Raw genomic sequence first — 9102 nt, 5'->3', positions numbered from 1 at the left:
ATAAAGTAATTTCGACGTCATTACTCTTCGTAATGACATTTAAATCAGGTTTCTTAGAATTACTTTCAAAGTTTAGGGTAACCGGAATGAAAATCAATCGTTAAGGAGTCGGAGGAAGCATGTTTCTTTATAAATGAGAAATGTACGTGACATCTGATAAAATGTATACATTTGAATTTATGATTGTATGTGATGTAACGTTAGCACGTTTGAGTTGTTAAAGGGTATTAAACTCACATCGGTTTAAGAAGAAGTATTTCGATGCTGCTTTGGCACGCAAAATGTACAAGTAAAATTAAGATATTTAGATAAGCGGCTCTTAGCGACGTTATGAAATGTCGACATCTTAGCAAAATAATTTTACGGAAACGTTCATCTATAATCGTAAGTCATGTTATATATTATCGTGATCACAGGAATCACTGACTCCAGTGTTTTTAGTAATGAGAACTGGACTGTACTGACCAGGTGCCAGGGATCGTGAGAGACGCTGTACTCTCTCTTGAACAGACTAAGTAAAATCTACCGGATTAATATTTTTTTCGCGAAGAAGAGAATATTACCCATACAACATGCATTCACGACCTACGAGGAGTTCGGTGTCTTAACCATGACGCTAACATACTCGAACATTGCTACCGATTCTTTCCTAGTACATGTATATGTGTGAGTATACGTAGAAAAAGTAAGTCTGAAAGAAATAGCTTTGGCTTTCCAACTTTTGTTGTGAAGTTTAAGTAACCATTTCCGCAACATACAAATCAAAGATTTTTATGTGCAGGGATTTTTAATATTTATTTTATATCTTTCCCGCATTGACACCTCACATATTTCACATTCATTTCGGTCATTTTGAAATAGAGCAAAACACTGTTCAATTCATATAGGAATATCCTTAAATCAAGCTAAGTAATGTATATAAAAATTATTCACTTTGTGTGTAAAGAGTTAAACCTATGTGACTGCTAAACTTGTAAGTGGTATTGCTTCATAATGCTTACACACATTATGAAAGAGCATGTACATACACAATATGTACAACTTCCAAAATCACTGATATCACAACAAGTAGAAATCATGTGTGATGCATTTATTAAATATACAATGCTAATCGTATAGTAAATAATCATATTAAACATTGTTATGGTTAATAGTATATAGAACGAGTACGGAATATGTTTTGCTTATTTGTAGCAAATTCTGAAAACTGCTTTAAACTGCAGCCCGATTTTCTTTACTTGAACTGGTGCAACAGTTAACAATTAGATAAAAAAGAAAAAAGTGTTATGAATATAAACATTTTACGAAGGATTTTATCCCGGTTGATATAAACCTGACATTTTCATCATAGCATATATCAGATGATGCAAAACAATGAAATGGTTTGTGTATTTCTTATTCTTAATGGTTTATAATGAAATCCTGTCCCGTCCATTGTTTATCCCGTGTACCCTTTACTATTTGGTATCCTGATGGGCTCCTTGTCGTGGTTCTGTATATAGGGTTGCCGTCCTTCCTTGTTGATTTTTTTTTCATATTGTAACTTTAGTCCGCTCGTATCGTATTATAAATAAAGGTAATTAATATGTAACACGTCATTTGCAATAAAAAAATCATGGCTCATGCAAAAGTTTACCATTGGTCAGCCAAACTGGGGGCATAAAAGTGTTGGAATATGTACAAAATGGAATGAAAGTTTGAAGTGAACTTAAATCCTTTTAATAACAGTAAGATTGCCACATTCGTGATAATATTGTTAAGATATATTAAATAGCTTACAATCCGCTGATTATTAAATTGTTTTCAAAAGAATATTGATTACTAGAACCAAGAGTACAAAAATATTGACTGCAGTAGTTTAATAATGTAATAAAATTCCTCCAAAATTTTGGTTAAAAAAAAACTAATTCAATTGTTCACGAGCAGGTAATTTCTTCGCAAGTTATTAAGTAAGATTGTCTTAGACAGTTGTTTATAGATTCTAGTTTGCATGTTTTAAAGACTAAAAATATAAGTCATGAGTAACTAAAAAACTAATTTTAATTGTAATTGTTAAATTGGTAAAACCTGAAATATTTATAATTTTGCACTTATAGGTTATCTTTTGGGATTCCCCTTTAATGCATTACTTTATTGTAACAGTTGTTTGTGTCATATTTGTCCGTGTGAATGCTGTAAAAGCCGCATTTAATCAGTTATGCTTTATTTCTGATCCTTGAATATCGTTCAACACGACCTTAATGTTGTGTTTTTCTAATTCTATTTGGCGTTTTCCTATTTGAGCTGTTCCAGTTTTCTTACTTAAATTCTTCAGAATTATCCTCATTGTATGTAACATCTTGACCAAATATTTCTATTACACATATCGCAAGGTATTCATCATCTCCGAAGACCACGGTGCATATCCATATCGGTACCCTCTTTGCGAAATCTGCTCAAACGGTACCCTCTTTGAACAAAGGTGATACTTGCAGTGATCAAATAGTTTTAAATTTCTTAATCTGAAAATTAAAATGATTATCGACAGGGTACCCATCCCCCGGTTTCTATTTAGTCCCAAATGTTATGTTAAAAAATGCGAAGTAACTTTGACGTAACCTAGTACATGTACATATAACAAATTATTACAAAGCAAATTATGGTTAAGAAATAATGTCATCCAAAATGGTATGAAAAAGATGATTAATACAGACAGAAAAAATTGCAATATGGTAAAGAAATGTTTTTAAATATATGGTATTTGTGTGGTAAGATATACATAATGTAAATAAACAATCTTGTGGTAAATTATTCCTTGTATTTATATTAAATAGTTGTATACTGTAGTAAATCTGTAACTTTTATTACCTGGTCCAGGAAACAAACTAGCCTACTCATGAACAATGCAATACACCTTAAAACAAATCAATGTATCTTTCCTAATATGTAAAAGATCTAACACGATTAACTACTGTTGAAATATACATTAACATTATTTTAACTGAAAAATGAAATTCATTTACTAAGGGTAACTAAATAAAATGAAACTTAAAACACGTAATACAGAGAACCTTATTGCATGCAGGACCAGAATCTCTTAAACTATTTGTTATAAACTTATATAAAATATTGATTGTGACTACATGTATAAAACCTACATTTTCCAAAAAAGAGGCGAAAGCAAAGAGGTTCGCAAAAAAAAATCTGGAAAAAGGTGATCCCTCTGAAGCATTAATAATGGTACAAAAAAACACATAAAAATTGCAGACACAGTTTGACTGAATCTTTTCTGTGGAGCGGGGATGAAAATGGAAAAGTGCAACATCCCTCATCCCCCCCCCCCCCCTTGCACCAGCTTAAGCGGTATTCAATCTTGTACACTTAATGTGCTCAATGACCCCGAATGACCAGAAAAATATAACAACACCGTAAGTCGCTAGAAATAATCACCAGAGCATAAGAAAAATAGAAATACTAGAGTCGATTCTTACAATTCAATCCATGCAAGCATCACAGGACAATCGGTAAGGCAAATTTACCTACATAATTATTATTTTAAACGATCGGAAGTTTTCTCACTAAACAACAACAACAACAAACAAAAAACAACAACACACGCACACATACACACGCACAAATAATAATCTAGATCAACAATACTATCCTCACATCTACAACTCACTGTACATCAGTGACGTTCATAAATTAAACAAAGATATTAGGTTTTGATCTAAACTAATGTTTTTTATAAAAAATATATGATATTGAAAGGTGACAAATTCATTTAACATTTTATATTTAGTACAGCCATTTTGTAAAAGAAAATACGTTGTTGAATATAAAAGTTGAAAGTGTCACTTCCTGGGGATTTCCTTTGTACGATTAAGAATAATTGTATTCATTGACAGGAGTTGGTTTGTGCATTTTTTCATTTAAATATATATGAACCGTTCCCTCCTTCTACACCTTTATCATATATAAACACATTGACGCTTCTTCGGCAATGAGTGCATCCAAACATATTCAATATATACTTGTATTATGTTCACTGAATACCGCCCTTCCTTGTTGATCTTGTTTTTCATATCCTATATATATGAAAAGACGAAAGAAAACAAGAAGCCACCACTAATTGTTGACACACGATCCGTTAGAAATGAGTGTATTTTCATCAGAACAGTTACATGTATCATATAGACAATATTTGTTACAAAAAATACATGTAATTTAAATGTTATGAATGTACATACAACTGACAATACATGATTGAAGTCATTGCTATATATTTATAATCTTCCCCGCACCTTCCCGAAAATAAACGATTCTTTGTTTAAACGGTTTCAATATGATATTAAATAATAATCTGACAATGTCTTTATTATAGAAACGACTGGCAAGGCCTGTAAAGAAAGTGATATTCAGTCGCATAAATATACCCTTCTGAAGGAGCTGATTATGGACGGTATAATGAGACAATGACTTGTGCGATAATTGCCACTATTCACATTACGTCTGACATAATTGACCACCTAGAAAATAAAGAATAGTTTATATCTTGCACAGAACCAGACACATTTTATTTAGGAATTATCCCTTTTTATTACATTTTAGATGTTTCATTATTGTTCATATGTTGGGAATTTCCTGCTGAAACAAAAAAAAGATTTATTTTAAAAATAAGATAATTTTGGGGAGAAGGATCCAACTAGGTTAGGAATTGCCCATTGTTATCACACACATCTAAAGACCAATGTAAATTTTAATGCCCAACGCGCTACCGAGATGAGAGTCTTGCGAGGCAAGTCATCTCACTGCCTAAAATAATGTCAATTTCCCTCTGTTTCAACAATATAATGTCACAAGCCATACAGCAAGATAAACTTTGAATTTCCTCGGCGAATATATTGCATTCATAAATGGTTTGCCCGCAAAAAGTCCAGATCTGAATACCCCTATCGGACAACTTTGGGAAAATTTGAACCGGCGTGTTGGGCGTCACATTATTCCACTGTCTAAAAGAAGATAACCAACACATGGCTTAGTCCAGGAGTGGTATAACATTACTCAGGCTGTTCTATTTGCAAACGATGCAGGCAGTACTTCAATGTAGCCTTACACATCCCTACAACATTTAATTATATTTAAAAAAACTTATTTCTATATACGTTGGATGCTAAAAATAAGTTGTTCATCAATTTTTTTATTGCGTCTTTAAGTATATTATAATTTTAAACCAAGGATGAAGCTGGACTTTCTATAACATGATTCATTTTTCCAATCCTGAGGGATCAAAATCAATTTAGACTGTAGATTAAATACATAATAAACAGGAGTTTGAGGGCATGTGTGATGACCTCATCAGCCGATCATATTGGTTGCAAGCATATTAACTTCGCCTTGTGAGAAAAGCCATCGCTCTTGAGAAATACCTTATGTGTTTTCATCAGATTGTCTAGCTTGTAAAAATGTAAATATAAATGCCAAATATCATAAAGTTTCTTTATTCAATAAGAAAGAACATTTTATAAGCTGCGAAACAATTTTACATAAACGTTAAGTATGTCAATTTGTGACATTTCAATTCTTAAAGGAGCAAAAGAAATTATAGTAAGATTGCCAACTGTCATGAAATTATACGACATTTTACTTTCTACGTAAAACTTTCGTGACAAATATTACTTTGTACATGATGTTGATGCGAAGCAATCATAAAAGTGACTGTCTCTTGTTTTCGTAGGAATATGTTTCGGAAGAATATAAGACATTCAGTATCTAGACAATGCGTAAGTGTCATATTTCTTTTTTCATTTGACATGAAGGGGAATCCATACTCATATAGCACGCTATTAATTTCCATATATATATATATATATCTAAGAAAAGAGCACATGCTTTAAGTAAATCAACACGAGATCAAAACTAACACACTTGCTTCTCTGTTAGATTTAAGTTATTAAAAAGGCGAAGACAACGTTTGCAAACTTATAAACCGCATCATTTTCATTGTTGTGTGTCTGCTTAAACCTGCCCACCAAGCTGCTTTGTTGATTATTAGTGTATAGATAGATATACACATTACAATTATTACGATTATTTACAAGTTAATAGTAATTTTTGTAATAGTTACGATATAGCGACGATACCGTTATGTAGAAAAGGTTTGGCCTGGCCTCTATCATTTTCTGTAGAGAAAACAGGCTATGATTTTTACACATAACATTCGAGTTTGATATACTATAACTGTTTTGTCGCATGATAAATAGAAGTAAGAATTTTGATTCGACAAAAGATTTTTATTGATATCTATTCTTTCCTCTAAAAATCAAATTCTCCACTCGGAATTCACCCAAAACCGTGAGCCAATTAGATTTGTGGTGGATGTTCTTGGTTGGGTCGATGACCACAGACACATTTAAATATTGTCGCGCTAGTATTACGCAAACCGTTATGTGATTAGGGTTTTTATCACATTGCAAACGATTGATTTTAATGAAAATGATAATTTTGTATTTTCTCAAAGATAGAAGGAGCGCGAATCGCTACACAGGAGAAAGTTTATACATGCTTTGCTTCAAAGCACCAAATTACAATAAGGAAAATGGTTAAAACGTGTACGTCCATGCTCCAGAAAATAATGAGTCTAAACTGAAGGTTGTATCCTCAGTACCCCATTACCTTTTCCCAATATGAATATATTCGTTATTTTCCAGTTCTGGTATGAAAAGTTATATATGAACCAAGTGAACTAACATAACTAAGGTTTATTTGTTATAAAGGACACCTTTTCTATAGAAATGTGCTTTTTCTGAAATATCGCACTGTGCGTTTTACCAATAAAACATTGTATTGGCGTACATGTATATCAGCTGAAATACATCAAAGACAAATCGTCGCATCATGATGATTAGTTTATTTAGAACTTCCTAGGGCAAACTCGGAATTAAACTAATATAAAGCATTCATTCATAAATACACAACTGACATGTGAAAATGGTTTTTATGTGCAAAACGTTCATTGTAGTAAAGCACCGGTGAAAAACACAATTCAGTTTACCAAAATAAAAAATGAGCAATTATCGACATAAGAAAAAAATCTCTAGCAATCCGTCAAATAAATAAACTTTAAAAATCACGTTGCATTAATGCACGGCAGTTTTGTTCTTACATGTAATGAATGACAACTAGTAACTGCTGTATAATGCATTTTTAGCTAACTACCACAAGAAGAAATAACTGTAATTTTAGGTTAATTAATATGTTATTTGTACAAAACGTGGTTTTTAAACGAGTATTGAGAAAATAAGAAGACATTGTGACTTACATGCCCTTTACGATATGCTTTTATCTTGATGGGAAAATTCTTATGGAAACCTAATTATCTTTTATGAAAATAAGTCAATTTCCTCGCAGAATCCCGTATGAAAAGAGTACACAAATTGAATAGTATTAACAAATCGATATGGATACGTGTAAAACTAGATAACACCCTTTGCCTTTGTAAAAATGTATTGCAGCCTGAAATTTCACCTTTGCCTATGATGGTTTATAAGGGCATAGTTCTATTTCCAAAATGATACTGTCTGAATAATCAAAAAACGGGATCAGAAATACATGTAAACAAAACATTTTTCATTTAACGCGTTTGTTTTCTTTTTTGAGAACACATGTTATTACATATTCAACAAATGAAATGCAATTTGTTTAACACTTTTTCATAGTGAACACCTAAATATGTCTTGTATAAACGAAATGACAACGCAAATGCAAATTGCGTCAGCATCTATTTTACATTTTATTCTGATATGCCTTTTGTAAACAATTACACAGTCGTAATGTCCTCTATTTTTATACTGTTGCCACCATAAAGTCGACTTCAGGTGTGATCCTATTTTCTTCTATAAATAATATAGCATAAATGCCTTCCTTATCATCGTTTGATTGTTTGTTTGTCCTAATTACAACTTTCGCGTGTTCATAAACATTTACACCTGTTTCATGAGTTTTGTAAATATGATTTTCTAAATAGATACGAACATTTCAAATTTTAAAACTGTCGCTTAGTGCAGCATTTAATTACAGGGTATAACTTACTTCTTAACTTACTTTTAATAAGTGCAGTTATCTCTAACTGTAGGCTTCAGTTTCTTTTCTAACTTCACAATTTACAATTACTGTAGATAGTTCCGTCACGCCGGTTAATTTGTAAAACTTAGACCAAAAAACTCTAAAGATAAATGCCAAAAAGTCATCTTTACGTAAAATACTTTCATAACAGAAATGTATTGAAATCTACAAGATTCTTGCTGAATGTGTCTAATTTAAATAAGGAAACTTAAGATAAACTTAAAGGCATTTAAACAACTAATAAGTTAGAACAGAAAACATTTAGAATAATAAACATAATTGATAAATATGTTTATATCACACCTTATGCGAATGCAGACTTCGTTACCTCTGACTCCCTTTCAAAATTCCATCTTGTTTAGGTCCGCCTATTGTTTTCTCATTTATGTTTTGTACTTTGGGACTACACCGTACATGCCGCTTTTCATGGAATGACACTAACGTGTCACATTGAAGTATAAATGATTACCGCCGTATAAACACATCTGCGGATGATTCTAAATCATCATCACATATAGTACAATATTTAAGAACTGTCTCCTTTGTTTCAGTCTTGAGAACGTGATGTCAAAAGACTAATTTAAAAAGCAGGCAACATATCCTAAGGATGATTAAACAGTATTCAAGTAGGAATACTGAGCCACCCAATATGAAAAAAGCCAAATAGAAGAAACTGAAAATACCACATAACATGTATACATAACAATAATGTTGTGCTGAACGATCTTCAAGGATCGAAAATATAACATCTTTGATTGAATGTACGGGGAAACTTTTACAGCCGCCACTCGTCACAAATAACACTGATATGACCATAAAGTAGAAGAAATCAAAATCCATAAAGAAAGCCCAACACGACAAAATCGAAAATGTTGCGGGCTCGTTTGAATTCCTCGTCAGTTGTAAATTACAAATTATTAATTCAATCCTTTGTTTTCTTTGAAATCCTTGTCGGTTGCGGGTTTCTTTAGGGATTCTTATTTTCTCTATCTTATTTAT

The sequence above is a fragment of the Ruditapes philippinarum genome, unplaced genomic scaffold (assembly GCF_026571515.1).
Source record: "Ruditapes philippinarum isolate M1 unplaced genomic scaffold, ASM2657151v2 ctg6694_1_1_1_1, whole genome shotgun sequence".
Classification (NCBI taxonomy): Eukaryota; Metazoa; Mollusca; class Bivalvia; order Venerida; family Veneridae; genus Ruditapes; species Ruditapes philippinarum.
This window is presented reverse-complemented; position numbering follows the sequence as displayed.